Below are 15798 nucleotides of genomic sequence, written 5' to 3'. Positions count from 1 at the left end.
AATCCTTGCATGAAAGGATCCCAAAAGATTTCTTGTACAAAATTATTTGTTAAATACCTGGGAAAATCAGTTTAAGAATGAATGAATGAAATCAATTAAAGAAATTTTAAGAGAATACTAACTTGAATAAAATCTGAAGTTATCTTCGGAGAAATTGCAAGAAAACTTATTGGATGAGCTACTAAAGAAATCTCTGGAAAAATTCCTGAAGTAAATTTGGGAGCAATTTCTACACGCTTCTTTGAAGGAATTCCTTTAGAATGTTGAATAACCTTAGAAAATCGATTCCTGGAAAATTTCCAAAAGTTATGGTAGAAGCTTTGGAGATGTTATTAAAAAATTAAGCAGAATGCTTTAAAATATTGATGAAACCTTTGCAGGAGTTTCTAACAAGATCCTTGTAGAAATTCTGACAGAATCTTGTGATAATTTCCAGGAGACTTTTTTTGAAGAAATATTTTAGAAATCCTTGGAAAAATAACCGTATGAATTCTTGAAGTGATTCCTGAAAAAATCCCGATGGATATCCTCTTTGAAATCTTAGCCTTGCATTAATTACTTAAAGGATGCTTCTAGGTATTCTTAAACAACTCCTGCAGAAAGTGGCAAAATAGTCTTAGGAGGAATCCTTGAAGAGACTACTGGAGAAGTTATTTGTTTTGATAAGATAGGGCATCTGTTCTTTTACTATTTATATACGCTCCCATTTTCATACCACTCAAAACAAAGGAGTGAAGCGCTTTTTGTTCTGCTTCTTATTTTTGTATATTTGTTAGAAGTGAGCATGGATTATATAAAAAATAACGTAATAATTCTGGAGGAATCAATCATAAATTCTGGAGAAATTCCTGACTGAGATGCGTGATGGAAACTTAGAATTATTTTTCAAAAGGTTTCTTGGAAGAATTTTTATGGACTCTTATCAAAAAGCGGAATAGAAGTTTTTTGAAAAGTGTTAGGAGTACTTGCAAAAAATGCTGAAGGAACTCTTGAGAAAACTCTTAAAGTTGATGGATATTGAAAGTCCAGAAGTATTTTTCGAAAGAATCCTTTAGTGGGATCTCTGAAGTAATCCTAGGAAATAATTCTTAAGAAATCTTAAAAAGGACGGCAACATAAGTTATGAATGCTTGAGGAAATTCCAAGTTTACTTATTGTAGAAATATCTGATAAAGTTATTTGAGGGAATAACTGAGAAATGCTTGAAGAATACAGGGGATAGACAAAATGATCGGAACAGGCAAAATTATCACTTTTCAAAAAAAAAAAATGCAAATAGCTGTAACTTTTCGAAACGTGCATCAAATATTCTCAAATTTTCGCTGTAAGATGATGATAGTTGTGTATTAGTGGTCCATTTTTGGAAAAGATCAGGCTATTCTGCACGAAGCTATAAAGATGCTTGAAAAAGGTATAATTATCCGATATCCAACTTTGAGCTGTTATATCTCTGGATTCAATGAACAAAATGCAAAGAATCTTTGACCATTTATGAGCTCTGAAAAACGTTTGACTCAATTTGAAATTTTCAACAAGCAAAACAGTTATAGCGATTTAATTTATATTATGATTTTTAGTAAATTGGTCTATTTTTAATATGCACCCCATTACTTTTTTAATTTATTGCCGGCTATGTTGTTACTTTTCTTCATTATATATTTATATTCAACTCAATTTGCGGGAGTTTAAATGAACTATAATTAGTATCCTGAATTTTGAAACGATGTTGAAATTTTGGATAATTTGGTGTTTAATTAGAAAAATAGTCTAATCGTTATAATTCTCTTCCGCGTTGAGAATTCTATGTTGTGTCAAAGGTTTTCCAAAGCTCATTATATAAGTCATAATTGGTCGAAATTTCTTTGCATTCGGTTATTTGAATTCGGAGAAATAACAGCTCAAAGTTGGCTATCAGATAATTGGGTTTTTAAATTTTGAAAAATGTATTGATTTTTTGAATTTATACGAAAGAGCACCTTTTTCTGAGTCACTATGATTTTTTTTCAGATTTTTAGAACTTTGTTTTGGTACCTAAAATTAAGTCCAAAGAGATTTTTTAAAATCACCTTTTGACAGCTGGGCAACTGCTTGACAGCTCCGCCCAGTACAAAATGCGACGAGGGGTGATTCGACAAATCGCTCCCATACAAACTTCAAATTGATTTTAAAATAGGTTCCCGGGCACCAAAATTCATGAAAATTTGGATTTCGGCCCAGTTTGGCATGCAGATTCACAATATGGAATAGGACAGATCGGTGAAGTACTAGATTTGTAGTAATGAGCTAAATTTTAGTATGGTGAGAAGGTCAATTCTCCGTTTCTGCAATGAAATGGTGCAAAAAGCGTGGGTATTATGATTCCTTGCCTAATTTGATGCTGTTTGAGCAAAACTTTGGGCAACAGTGTTGTTGTTTTATCCATTTCTTGCAACATAAACAACATAGTTATCCAAAGTTTTGCTCAAACAGCATCAAATTAGGCAAGGAATCATAATACCCACGCTTTTTGCACCATTTCATTGCAGAAACGGAGAATTGACCTTCTCACCATACTAAAATTCAGCTCATTACTACAAATCTAGTACTACACCGAACGTGCCCCATTATCTCAACACCACTAAAGAAGCCAATTACACCTTTTTCTAGAATCTTCATAACTTCGTGCAGAATAGCCCGATCTTTTCCAAAATTAGACCACTAATACACAATTAGTTGATCATCTCACATTAAAAATTTGAGAATGTTTGATTCACCTTTCGAAAAGTTACAGCTATTTGAAAAAAATTTGAGAAGTGAAAATTTTGCCTGTCCCGATCATTTCGTCTATCCCCTGTATATGGAGAAATATTTGACTTTCGTCGAAAATCACCAAAGGAATATTAGAGGATTCCCTGGAAGAAACGGAAGAAGGTTTAAAGAAATTCTAGAAGGGCTTCTCTTCCTCTCAGGGGATCCAGATGTAATTTCTTGGAAGAATATCTGGTTCTGAATGAATCATTGGTGGTCTTTTGTAGTATTTTTCCTGGAATTTTTCAAGAATTCTTTAGATGATCTTCTAGATAAATCCTCAGAGCCATAATTGATAGATTCCTGAACTAATATTTCGAGACTTACTCGATGAAGCCTTTGCAAGAATCTTTTGAATTACTCTGAAAACATTCTACTGAATGTACTTTTGAAAACATTCCTGAATGTCTCAGGTGAACCAGCCAAGGGGCTGGAAGCCTCATTAATAAAGCTAATAATAATATTATTCCTGAAGGAGCGTTTTTAGAGGAATACTGAATGACATCCTTGCACACAATGAGAGAAGGCTAGTCCCAAGCTTCATCTGTTGGTTCTTTGTGTAAATGCAGATGTCCTTGCAAAAACAGAGGAGCAACTGCGGGCGGTCAATCATGCTCATGCTCATGCTCAATACTGAATGACATCCTTGCATTAACAACTTAAAAGATTCTTGAAGACAAATTGTTCTTCAAGAAAGATTTCCCAAAGAAAAAGGTAACCCGAGTAGGTGGAAAAATCTGATGAATAGCATATTCAGTAATGATTGAATTGAATTACTGAAGAGCAAAAACTGATATTGGTTTGATTGATATAAGAGATAAAAGAACAGAAATGAGGGGGTTAGAAGCAAAGGGGTGTAAGTGACAAAAACCCACTTTCGAGTAAATGAGGTTAAAAGTTTTTCACCAATTTTTCATCCCATATAAAATGTATGGAGTTGCAAAATCGACACATTTTTTTCCGATTTATTGTAATTTTTCCAAACATCGTAAAAACAAACTTAAAAAGTTGCTGAAAGCTTGAAATCTGAAGAATTTGATATGCTCAGCTCAAAATCGACACAATGGTCACTTATACCCCTTTGCATTTGGGCCCCTCAAACAATAGCAGAATCTTATATGGTGAACTACTCAATAATAGCTCGTTAAGATATTACAAGATCAAAAACATAGCAGACAAGATTTGTCAATTTTTCCTAGAAAAAAAAATATCAGCATCCAGCATCGAACTTACGACCTTAGGTTTCACAGGCGGCGATGCTTACCACTCAACTGTGGCTCGCTGTTGTAAATAACATGGGAATAAGAGCATGCGGTTCTTCGTTTCAACAGCTCAGAAAGGGACACATGGCATTTCACTAACATTGAGCCATCTCTTTGGGTGTATGTGTTCCATTTCGTGTAGAAGAGCTGAACTTGTTCTCAGAAATTTTCAGCTATTTCGGCAAGAACAAATACTGATATCATATCACTTTGAGCTATTCGTGCGATATTCATTAGATTTTTGAATAACACGTCAAAATCACATCGAGCTATAACAGCAAAAAGTGTTCGATTTGAGATATGATTTAGATATTCTCGTCTACCCGGGAGAGCAATCTTTGAAAGCCTTTTATAAGGACTATTTTGTGCAATTTCTAAATATTTTTTTAAAAACTTTTTCGGCATAATTCTTATAACAAAAATCTTTCGCTACCGAAAAAAATCATGAAGGAATACAGTAAATAATATAAGATAGATAATGTTTAACCTTCCGTTGGCCATCACTGCAGTGCACTGCCAGCATAACTAGAATGCATAGTACAAAATGCGAGATTTTTTCAATGTTTTGTACAAAATGCAACAGTGCGATCATTCGACAGTTAAATGTATAGATTTATCATTGTAAAATATGTACATATTATGAAATTTTCTGGGGGGCCTACCAATTTGCTTCCGCACCGGGCCCCCAAATTCCTAGCTACGCCACTGCCTACTGGGAGCTGAAACGCAGCGATCTGGGTACCTGTCCGGTCTTTCCGCAATCGGATTGATGCATTTGTTACATCGATCCCGCACTGCTGCATAAGGGCGTCTGCAATCTCCTCGGCGTCGGTAATCTCGTACAGGTTTTACACTGGAGAGTCGGCTCCGTCATCATGCCTCTCTCCTGCACCTTCTCGCCCAAGACCTCTTGGGCCAGGTCCTTGTAGAAGGTCCCTTTTATGGCCGCCTCCTTCTTCAGCACCTGAATCTTCCCACCCGTCTTGATGCCCCGAATGCTTTTCACATAACCGCTTCCAACGACAAGAGTCGATTTTGCTCTCCCATGGCCTTCAACACCGCAGCTTACGTGCCTGCCTCGTTCTTGAAACCAGCGCATCTTCTTTATGGTGTCCGGCCGTTTGGCCGAATGCCATCTGGCCGAATGGGTCGTTTGGTCGAATCATGATCAAAAGAATTCAGAAGAAGTTTTTGACATTCTAACTGCCAAGATCATCAGATATATTTCCTTCTTTTAACCATAGGCTATTCTTCCTAGTTTTGATATTCAGGGATTAGTTGGCGTTGAAACTGCCTATATTTTATTAATGATTTTTCCTTCTTTGACTCATAGGCTGTTCGTTCAAGTTATACTGAGGCTGGGAACAGTGGCATGGCCACTTAAGTCCATCATTCATTTTTCGGCCAAACGGCATTCGGCCAAATGGCGTTCGGCCAAATGACCCGGAACCCGTCTTTATCGCGCTTGTGAGATAGCCATTTGTCTCAGCGACTTCTTTTTTTCTACCGTGATTCAAGGCTTCTTCTTCCTTTGATCCGGTTGACTCCTGATGTTCATGGGATCGTCCTTATGGGACTTAGTTTTCTTTCTCCCTGCGCGCGTTGTAACCTGGCTGCGCTTGACATCCTAGGCGTTCCACCTACCTCTGCCGGATGCTTTCTGCGCCTAGCGGGCTGTGCCTCTCCAGTAGGTTACTTTACAGCTTGAACCAGGGCGGTTTGCCCTCTTTGTTACAACTTCGGCGAGCTGCATGCTCTCATGCGCCATCGTCGAGCTACCGACAAGGTAGAAGCTGTCTATTTGGAAGGATCTATCACAGACAAACAGACGTAACACCTTGAACGATTTTCATAAAAATCCATCGCCTAGTTCACACTACCATCACCTGGTGGAAAAGTTGCACGAATCACTGTGTTGTGCAGTATCGTCAACAGAAGGCGCTAGTGTGAAACGTCAAACGCATAGAAAAACGATGCGTGCGCCTCTGGTTGTGAAAGGATGGATCTATCCTTCTAACACGCATCGACTGCACTTCGCTTCTCGGCCAGAACCATCGACTTGCGAAGTTTCAACAGCCCAAGCTGGTGTTGTTCAGCCTGCTGGTGTAGCCGATCTACTCGTCCAGTTGCTCGGTGACTACCATTATTTTCGGTAGTCCACTCCTGTCACGGTTCAGCGTCCTCGTCAGGTCTGCGCTTCATTCGTCGGTGCTATTCCCCCACGTGCCACCCCTGGCCGGTCGCTAGTGGGTGCTTCTGCGGTCTTTATCTCTCGTGGCGGTGATCTCGCGAGCCCATCTCTCGCGGACGGGTTTACCGTCTCCCACTCTACTTCTCCGTTTGTACTCGTTTTTGATTTTGGTTGAGACATCTTTATTTCTATCCCTCCAATGCCAATGAAGTAGTCGCCAATGATTCTGGTGGTTATCTATGCAAGCTGTGAGGCTATCCAAGGGTCGTCACAGCTTCTTATGAGGACAGGACTCAGAACCAGATCAGGAGTGTTCATCTGAACCTACTTCCACCCAGTAAGTTGCCAAAGTTGGATACAGGTCGGGAACGCACTTTAAGGCCAGCTGCAGCTTGACCTCATCACTGCCTTTGGACTTCAAACAGGCCTTGTTGAGATTTCCTAAGTCAACGACAGAAGCGAGCGAAGCAGCCGTCACATTAAGACGTACCGGGTGGCGCTTGTTAGGCCAGGAAATTGTTAACCTCGAGAACGAAGGGCAGTAATGTCGGCAAGTTGGACCCCGTCCAGGCATCCTAGAAAGCTTGGAAGGGTGGGCTTGAAAAGGCCTGCCCGTTCCGGATCGAAGCGAACAGGAGGCTCCGATAATGTGTAGATCTACAGCCACCGCAGATTAGAGCGGGTCCGGAGGAGGTCACCCCTTGAACCAAAGAAAAGGTAGGGGATAGGTTCCAAGCGAGAGAAGGTACTCATAGGTCTTGGAAGCGATGCGGTGCGATGCCAAGCTCGTGGATCAACGTACTCGTACATGAGAATGGATCCTCGAGCTCAAGCGCGATAAATCCCGTTTTATCCGTAAAATGCTTGGAGGAAAACGACCTAGGTGAGGATGTCGAGGTGACGACTCTCACCACGCAAACGACTATAAAGGTCAACAACCTGGACAAGATCACGAACGCGAAAGAGCTCGTCCTCGGCACTGCGGCAACAGTACGAGGTGCAGGTAGCCACCGCAGCCGTTCGGCAACGGAAAGGCCCGGTAGAGACCCAGTTGGCCTTGACTCAGCTACCTGTAGCGAGTGCCATCAAAATCCATGAAGACAGGGAAGATCAAGATGGGCTGGTCGGTATATCCTCTGTGAATACACGAGCCTCCGGACTCGTGGTTAGCTTCAAGAGTCTTGAACCTAGACACCAACCGTGGTTCTGCAAAGGCCCTGACAGGAGCAAGATTTCCGGGGGCTTGTAGAGGTGAATACCGTAAGGCGCAAGGCTGCATAAACCCTGCCAAGTCCCCGACGGGAGGCCCACAGTGCTTGACCCTCAAAAGAGCCACAGCTGACAATTCACAGTTGCTGGCAGCTTAGCTGAACTTGAACCAGCAACTGCAGTGCCAGGAAGTTGCAGAGGGGGGGGGGGGCGAATATCGCCATCATAGCGAACCCATACCCAGTACCCTCCTTAGGAAGGACACCCCTTGGACGAAGGTCGAGCGGAAGAAGAAGAAGAAAAAGCCGCATGTCGAGGAAGTCAGGGATGCCAAACCGAGAAGGCGTAAACGAGTAGGTACCAAGCGCGAGAAAGGCGACACGCTCGACCGAACAGTCTAAGTACTCGGACGTCTTGAAGGCGATGCGAAGTGACACCAAGCTCATGGATCAGGGAGCCGACATGCGCAATATCAGACGCACTCGTACGGGCGAGATGATCCTGGAGATGAAGCGCGAGTTGTAGGTGCCGCCTACAAGAAGCTGGCAGAAGAGGTCCTTGGCGAGGGAGTAGAGGTGAGGGCTCTCACACAAGAGGCGACTCTGAAGATCAAAGACCTAGACGAGGTCACCGAAGTGGAAGAGCTCGTCACGGAACTGTGGCAACAGTTCGATGAGCAGGTGGCTGCCGCAGCCGTTAGGCTACGGAAGGGGCCAGCAGGGACACAGATAGCTTTGGTTCAGCTACCTGTGGCGAACGTCAAAGAGTCCGTTAAAGGGAGGATCAAGGTAGGCTGGTGCGTATATCACCTGACATTCCACGAGCCACCAGAGGTTTGTTTCAAGTATCTGGCAACAGGCGATGCCTACAGGATCGTGATGACCAAGACAAGAGGTGTAATGGCTCCTACAGAGCAGTCTTCAGAGCTGTTGAAGGCAATCATCGACGGGCTGTATTCGCGTCTTGAACCGAGTCCTTGGTCTATTTTCGTAGGATCGCTGGGGACTGGCCGGGTGATAAAGGGAGGCTCATCGATGAGGTACTTGCGGGATTAGCAAAATGCTTCAGCGTACGTTAGGCCCTAGTTCCGGACGAAGATCTGAACCTGGCCTTAAAAGAGGCTTTTACAGAGGCTCCTGTGATCTGCCATGTCCCAGAACTGCTATGCAAAAATGCATGGACGTAGAAGTCTTCCCAGAGGTTTGGAAGCGGCGAAGCCTTGTTCTATCGCCAAAGACGCGGAAACCACCAGGAGACCGTTCGGAATATAGATCAATAAGCTTGATCGACACGGCGCAGAAGGTGCTCGAGAGGATCATCCTCAACAGACTGTTGAGGTACAGCGAAGCTGTTGATAATCTCTCGAGCAATCAGTTCAGCTTCCGGAAGGTTGACTATTAGACGCTATCTTGGTTGTTACTGAAACTGCCTCCTCTCCTCTTTTTAGCATAATGTCCCAACTGGGCCAAAGCCTAGTTCTCAGCTATTTTTTTTAACTAGTTCATTTATTTGGGGCTCAATTGCGTATAACGCTATACGGAGCCCGAAGATCTTTAGTATACATTTTAGTTCTCAGCTAATTGTTCTATGAGTACTACCACATCTGTTACTGAAAGCTTTGACAATGATCATTTTGCATGTGTATTATTGACCAGAAATCGACCTTGTCACTCTCCGTACCTGAATTATGTACCGAGATTAGCTGAATACACAAAAAAAAATCGAAGACCCACTGCCGGCGCAAAACTCTAATTCCACACTCTCACTACCATTACCGTTTTTGTTGTTGTTCCTGTTGTTGTTGCTCACCGACCGCACTTTACAATTTCCCTTTCGTTTGAACAACGGTGGAGCTTGTTTCTGTACTCCATTCATCCACCTCAACTCAACTCAACCACCCCAACCCATGCATAGACATACATGGCTAGGGGGCAATTCAAGCGACGAACCTGTTTTCGACTCGATTCGATTATGATACCGATGCGCGGTGTATTTTCTATTTTAACCTTTTTTCCTCTCTTTCTCTTTCCCCCTTATTCGGGGTTTCTTTTGTTCACAGAGTTGCTAGGTCCCACCACACCACGACACAGGTTCGTATGCCTACGGAATCGGGGCCCCCGATAAAGGTGCCAAATCATTCGCTAATCACCCGAACAAAGACCGAGACCCCCGCCGTGCGTTCGAGTCGAACCAAAGTAGGCGACGACCGCGACGACGAGGACAGAGAGAGATCATCGTGCATGAATCGCGCTTCGCGCGAGTCTAGTGGGCTTTGAAATTTCTGATCCACACAGAGAGACGAAGCGATCGATCGAACGGACGGACGTGGCCGAAGCAGAAAGTAGACGTGAGCGAGCGCAAATGAAAGGCTGTGACCATAGTGGGTAAGGTGAGATGCGATCGGATGCGATAAGTTATGAGATGAGAAGAGGGATGTTTGATAGGCCATAGTGCATGAGGTTTTCAATGAGGGTGCGCATGTTGTTTTCACATCCTTTTTCGCCTATTTCGTGCGCATCAACGACTCGCGTGATTTGATCGATGAAGTCGCTTGTATGTTGAAGCGCTTCTTTGGATGTGGGTAGTGAAATGATCGTTTCATCTATAAGAGCGGAAAGATAAAATGCACCCGCTTTTAGTTTTGCGCGTGCCGTTATTTTTTTTTTTTTTGCTATAACTTAGTCAGTTTTCATCCTGTTGCAATTGCAAAAACCGACCAGTTCAAAAAATATCTGGAGTAACTGTACAATATTGAGATTATTGAATTAATTATTTGAGAATGTAATTATATCCGCGTGATGTCTTTATGTATACACATATTTTTACTTTCCGAACTGGGCTGAGTGTTGATTTCAATTTAAATCAATATGAGACTGTTATACTGATTTTCGGCATTAAAACATTACTTGATTGTGCTGACCTCGACAAAAAGAAACAAAAATTCGGCAAGTATGTATTATTGGGTATAGGTTTTTTTATTACAAAATTTTCGGCGATATCTACGAGAAAAGATGTCTTTAATAAGTACACAATATTCATCATAAGGACTGTATCGTTAATTATGAGTACACCTTTGAGGCCCTGTATTAAAAAGACTAAGTCTTATTTTGACAACTGCTGTGTGTGTTGCTAGCGTTGTAAACAAAAGATAACCTTCATTAAAAGTTAAAGTTGTTTCTCAAGTGGAGCAACGCGAGTGTTTACGGATGAGAAGCGAAAATCGATTGTGACCAGGTACTGCTATGAAAAATGATTATCGCAAAGAGAATTAGCAAACGTTGGAGGTGTTAGCGTTTTTTCTGTCCAAAATGCTGTCAAACGATTCGGTATGCGTAACACACTGATAGACTCACCCGGACGGGACAGAAAACCAGGTGCGTTCAAGTCAAATTTGGACAGCAAAATTTGCAAAATCTTCAAAAGAAAAAAGGAGGTATTCATCATAGATTGCGCAAAAAAGTGTGGAACGACTATTGGTATGGTCCAGCGCGCCAAGGAGCGTAATTCCCTGAAGACTTACCCAAAACAGAAATTTTCAAAAACCACTCAAATTCTGGCGGATTATGTGAGAACTCAGGCTCGGAAACTGTACGACGATGTTTTGGCCAAAAATTACATGTGCATAATCATGGATGATGAAACGTATGTAATATTGGACAACAAGGCACTTCCAGGAGTACAGTTTTTCACTGTGAAGCATGGCACTGATGTTCCGAATTCGGAGAAATCGACTTTTTGCAAAAAAGTTGGAAAAATGTATTCGTTTGGCAAGTAATTTGTCAAAGTGGTATGAAATCGTCACCTTTCTTCACCGTCCCAAGTATTAACGTCGAAACATACCGGAAGGAACGCCTCCAGAAATCAATTCTGCCACTCATCTGAAAGCACAAAGTCCCTACATTATTTTGATCGGATTTGGCATCCTGCCACTATGCGCATGACACCTTCGACTGGTATGAAGAAAACAATGTCCAATTTGTGGAAAAGGAAATGAACCCTTCAAATTGCCCGCAAATTAGGTACATTAAGAAGTATTTGGCTTTGATGAAAGGGAAACTACGGCAAAAGGATAGAGGAGCAGAGGACGTCATCAAATTCAAGAAAAACTGGGCCAACCCAAACAAAACTATCGATGGAACGGTTGTCCAAAACCTTATGAAGAACACCAAGAAGAAGGTACGAAAGCTGGCAAGATCCACGAAAAGTTAAATATAAAATGATACCATGGGCTTTTCTGATGGTTAATAAAAAATGTAATTGAATTTAATTTACAAAACAAATAAAACATTTTCAGATACAGCAATTTTCAGGTGTACTCATAATTAACGATACAGTCCTTATATTAGGTAAAAGAGTATCAATCGAAATTGATGTCACACTCTTTTCGTTAAGGGATCTAGTTTTGCCTGACAAAGAAAAACCAGAACTTTTCAATCAGAATCCTTTTAGCAATTAAGTTGAATACCATAAAACCATAAACGTTCTAACTTGCACATGAATAACATGCACTGAACAAACGACCATAACAAAATTATGCTGTAAAAAAACTTAAACGATTTGATGGAATACTATTTTATATGCAATGAAATATGTTATTTTTCATGGTGATCGATAGACAGTATGATTAATTTTTATTACGTCTGGTCCATCATAATGCATGTCATGTGAAAAAGCATTGAGTAATGTTTAAAAACAACAACATATTAACGCATTTTATATTACCTACTAGCATTCCCAACTCATTAAATCCGCATTGCTTTACATACACAACGAGCGCAATCATAAAATCCATACCCGACAAGCATTCTCTTGCGTTCTCTTGCGATCACATGCGTCGAAGCAGCTCCATCGCATCTGCGCACTCATCGCAACTCATCTACTATGTTCGGTTCATGCGTTCTGCATATAGTTTCCACAGAGTGTGCTTCGCCGCTTATCCGATCTCTTTTCTCTTTGCATCGCACCTCAGCCACTATGTGCTCAACGAAAGTGAAAAGCAAATAGGCAGCCGCGCATTTGTTTCGCTCGATCATCGCCGCGAGTCGTCCATTGTACATAACCGTACACGGTGTTGTAGTGGTTTTTCTTGTTTTGTTGCCTATTTCGGGGAGAAACGCGCACCAGGCGTGCGAGTGAGTAATCGAAAAATAAAAGTGAATCTTATCCGCGAGTCGTTCAGGTGAGGAGGAGAAGAGGCACCGTCATCTTCATCACGAAAAAGTTCAATCAAGGCGCGCAAGGGTGTGGCCCGGCGAGCCGGAAGTCGGAAATAGAGGCAGAGAAAAAGGCGATTCGCATAATTGATTCAGTGTATAAACCGTGCGAAAATCGTGGTTTCAATTTCTTTGTGAGTGTGGTCGGGTGAAGGAAGAAAATTCGGATCGTTAACCTTGCCGGAATTTGGCGGTGGGAAAACAAAAGTGAGTGGCAGAGGGAGGAGCAGCCGAAACACGGACAACGACGACGGATAAGGAGAGCTTTCTGCATCGTTATCTTTGAGCGAGTTTACTGAGGTGAGTTGAGGGAATAGTGGGGGGGAGTAGTAAGGGGTGGTTTCTTGACTTTGATTATGCTTATCCATTACATCAGGTGAAGCGTGGGTTCATGAGTGTGGTTGTGGCTGCGATTTAATGAGGTGGATAATGATTTGATTGATGGGTGCATTTGTTTTTAGTGGTGAGGGATCGTTACCTGAGAGTTCGATGACGGGTGACGGACGGGAGCAATGATTCGGAGATTGAGAGACGATGACCGCTACCCAGATAATGAATTAATCGATTTTGGAGCTTCTGAGGCAATAAAAAAATGACAAAACCCCCGACCAAAATTTCAGTTATTTCGTAAAAACTTCTAAAACAACACTGTTTTGTGTTTTGAAATGATTAACAATCACTCAAATACAAGTATTCAACTGTCTGAAATGAACATATAGCATCAGGTTTGAAATAAATTACGCAATGTTTGAAATTAACATAAACTAATATTTAATTCTAAACCAATTCTTTTTAAAATGAACGTTACTCTTGTTTGATCTGACAGTGTATCCGTTCGGACATATTTATTTTTCAGATGTTTCTCCCAGACGTTCGGTCGGTGCAAACGGTTTAAGGAGAGACTTGTTAGAATCCCAAAATGGCCGCCACAATGGCCGACTTTAGTACCTACTCACTATTTCGATGGCAAAATTCTCTTCGTAAACAAAACCAGCGCACCTGAGCTTCTCATTTTAAGCTTATTGCGAATGAGCAAGAATAGAAAAATAAAATGCATTGTTGTTCGAAGCTTGCTTCTTGAGACTTGTGCGTCTGAAGTTTTAATGCATTGTTGAAGCAGGATCTCAAGACGTTTGTCCTTAACTGCAATGCTTTTTAACTGCAAGTCCGGTAAGTGCAACAAATTTGCAGTTATCGCACCGCTATTTGTCAAAACGGTGCGCCAAGTTAGCCGAAATGAACGGTCGAATGAATGTTGCGTTCATTTAACGTCAATTGATGGGTTGTTGACGCCTGCCTGACGTTGCAGGCATCGAATTTTGTTCGCTAAGTGAAACGTAAACATGTTGCAGTTATCGAACGTCTACTGTACTTGTATACAGATTTTACAGTAATTATCCGAGGAGTTTCTCGGGGAATTCTTGCGAGCCGGGCCCTGAATTTTCACTTTCAATCGATTTTTTTTTATGGGCTAGGGCAGTAACTACATGCATAAGCATCAGTTTAAAAGGAAATTCATGTAAGAAATCGAAGAAAAAAATTATTAGCGCATTTTGGTGATGCATCTCTGAGTAGAAGTTGCTGAGAGTCGACCCCGCTGTGCTGTCAAAAAATTTCAGACTCAGTGAACTCAATGTTCATCGGTGCACTCGTCTATAGCGTTACGTATTCAATTTATGTACTCCACCAAGAGACTTCACATTTTTTTCTACTCTTTCACCGAACAAACAAGCTCAAATTTACTTTGAAAATGCGCCCTCGATAGTTCATTACAGGTTTAGGCTTTATCGAAAGCTATCGGAACTTATTTTTTGTTATGCCATTTTTTAGGAATGCTGAATTTCTGGTTAGAATCTATCATGAGAATGACGCCGTGAGTAAGTGAGTTGATTTTCACCAAAGATTGTAACAAAAATTTCGACATTCCTATAAATTGCACTACGAAAAATTTTTGTAACAAGCACCGGGACCTTTGAATAAAGCTCAGGTTCTGAGAGAGCTAGTTGATGAATAATTAGTGAGTTGATTAATGAGCTATTTTTTCTGTCAGTAGTGGGATGAGTGGTTGAGTATGTAGGTTAGTGAGTTGAACAATGTGTGCGCTGGCAAGTGAATTGGTGAGTGAGCAGGCAAGTGAGTGACTTAACGTTAAGTGGCTTGGTGACTGAGATTTTGCGAGTGAGTAGGTTGATGAGTAAGTGAGCTGGTTGATAAGCGAATGGCTAGATAAGAACGTGAGTTGGTGTGTTAATAAGTTGGTGTAATTCATGCACACACTTTTACTCACTAGTTCATTCGCTGACTCACTCATTCATTCTCACAACCATTCATTCACTCATTAACTCAGTCGCTCACTCGCTCTCCCGTTCACTCATTTACCAACTTACTGATTTAACATATTAACTCACTACATAACTCACTATGCGACTGAAAAACTCATTTACTCACAGACTCACACACTATCAGGCTTACTCATTCACTAATTCATTAGCTCATTAGCTCACTCGCTCACTAGCTCTCTCGCTTACCTGCTACATATCAATTAATTCACTAATCAATAAATCAACCCAATACTAACTCGCTATAACCACTCACTCATTTAACAAATTTACCTTTTTTTCCATACCAACGTGCAAGAGCTCAACCAGCTGAGGTTTTCGGCTTCTTGGGAAAAAAATACTAATATACTATACGGGTTACTTCCACGGTACGTTCACTTGCGTTTGATATCGCTCAGCTCACTTTTTTCTTAGGCGTTCACCTCAGTTAAACTTTTCATAGTTACTTGGCGGTTACTAACAATCTATTTCAGCCAATTTAGTGATCGTTCGACAACCCTAGAAGAATTGTACTCATGCAGTAGTAGTGCATTCGGACATTATTTCATATCGAGAGTGTCGCTTACACCACTGGTTTTGCATCAAACCTTTGAGAAATCGACGAAACGGTTACCCAACTCACTCATTCAAACAATTCTCAGTGAGTGAACTCACTTACTCGTTTACCTACACATTCACTCGTTCGCCTCATTATCCACTAATTTACTAACACGCTTTTTCACTCACTCGTTGAATTACTAAATCTACATCACGTAATAGTCCATTAAATCACTCATTGATTCAATGGTTCATTATAT

General features: G+C 41.3%; 1 protein-coding gene across 2 annotated transcripts in view; it reads left to right on the top strand.

The window, feature by feature from the left end:
• The first annotated feature begins 12440 nt into the window (after positions 1-12440).
• The window catches only part of LOC109400449 (uncharacterized), a 364886-nt gene continuing 361528 nt past the window's right edge, over positions 12441-15798 (top strand). For both annotated transcript variants that reach the window (XM_062846653.1, XM_062846654.1), the window contains exon 1: positions 12441-12962. The gene's annotated coding sequence lies outside the window, so the exon portion shown is untranslated. The remainder of the gene's footprint in view (positions 12963-15798) is intronic.

This window comes from Aedes albopictus, chromosome 1, assembly GCF_035046485.1.
Source record: "Aedes albopictus strain Foshan chromosome 1, AalbF5, whole genome shotgun sequence".
Taxonomy (NCBI): domain Eukaryota; kingdom Metazoa; phylum Arthropoda; class Insecta; order Diptera; family Culicidae; genus Aedes; species Aedes albopictus.
The sequence above is the reverse complement of the archived record's forward strand: the minus strand, read 5'-3'. Positions and strand labels throughout refer to the sequence as shown.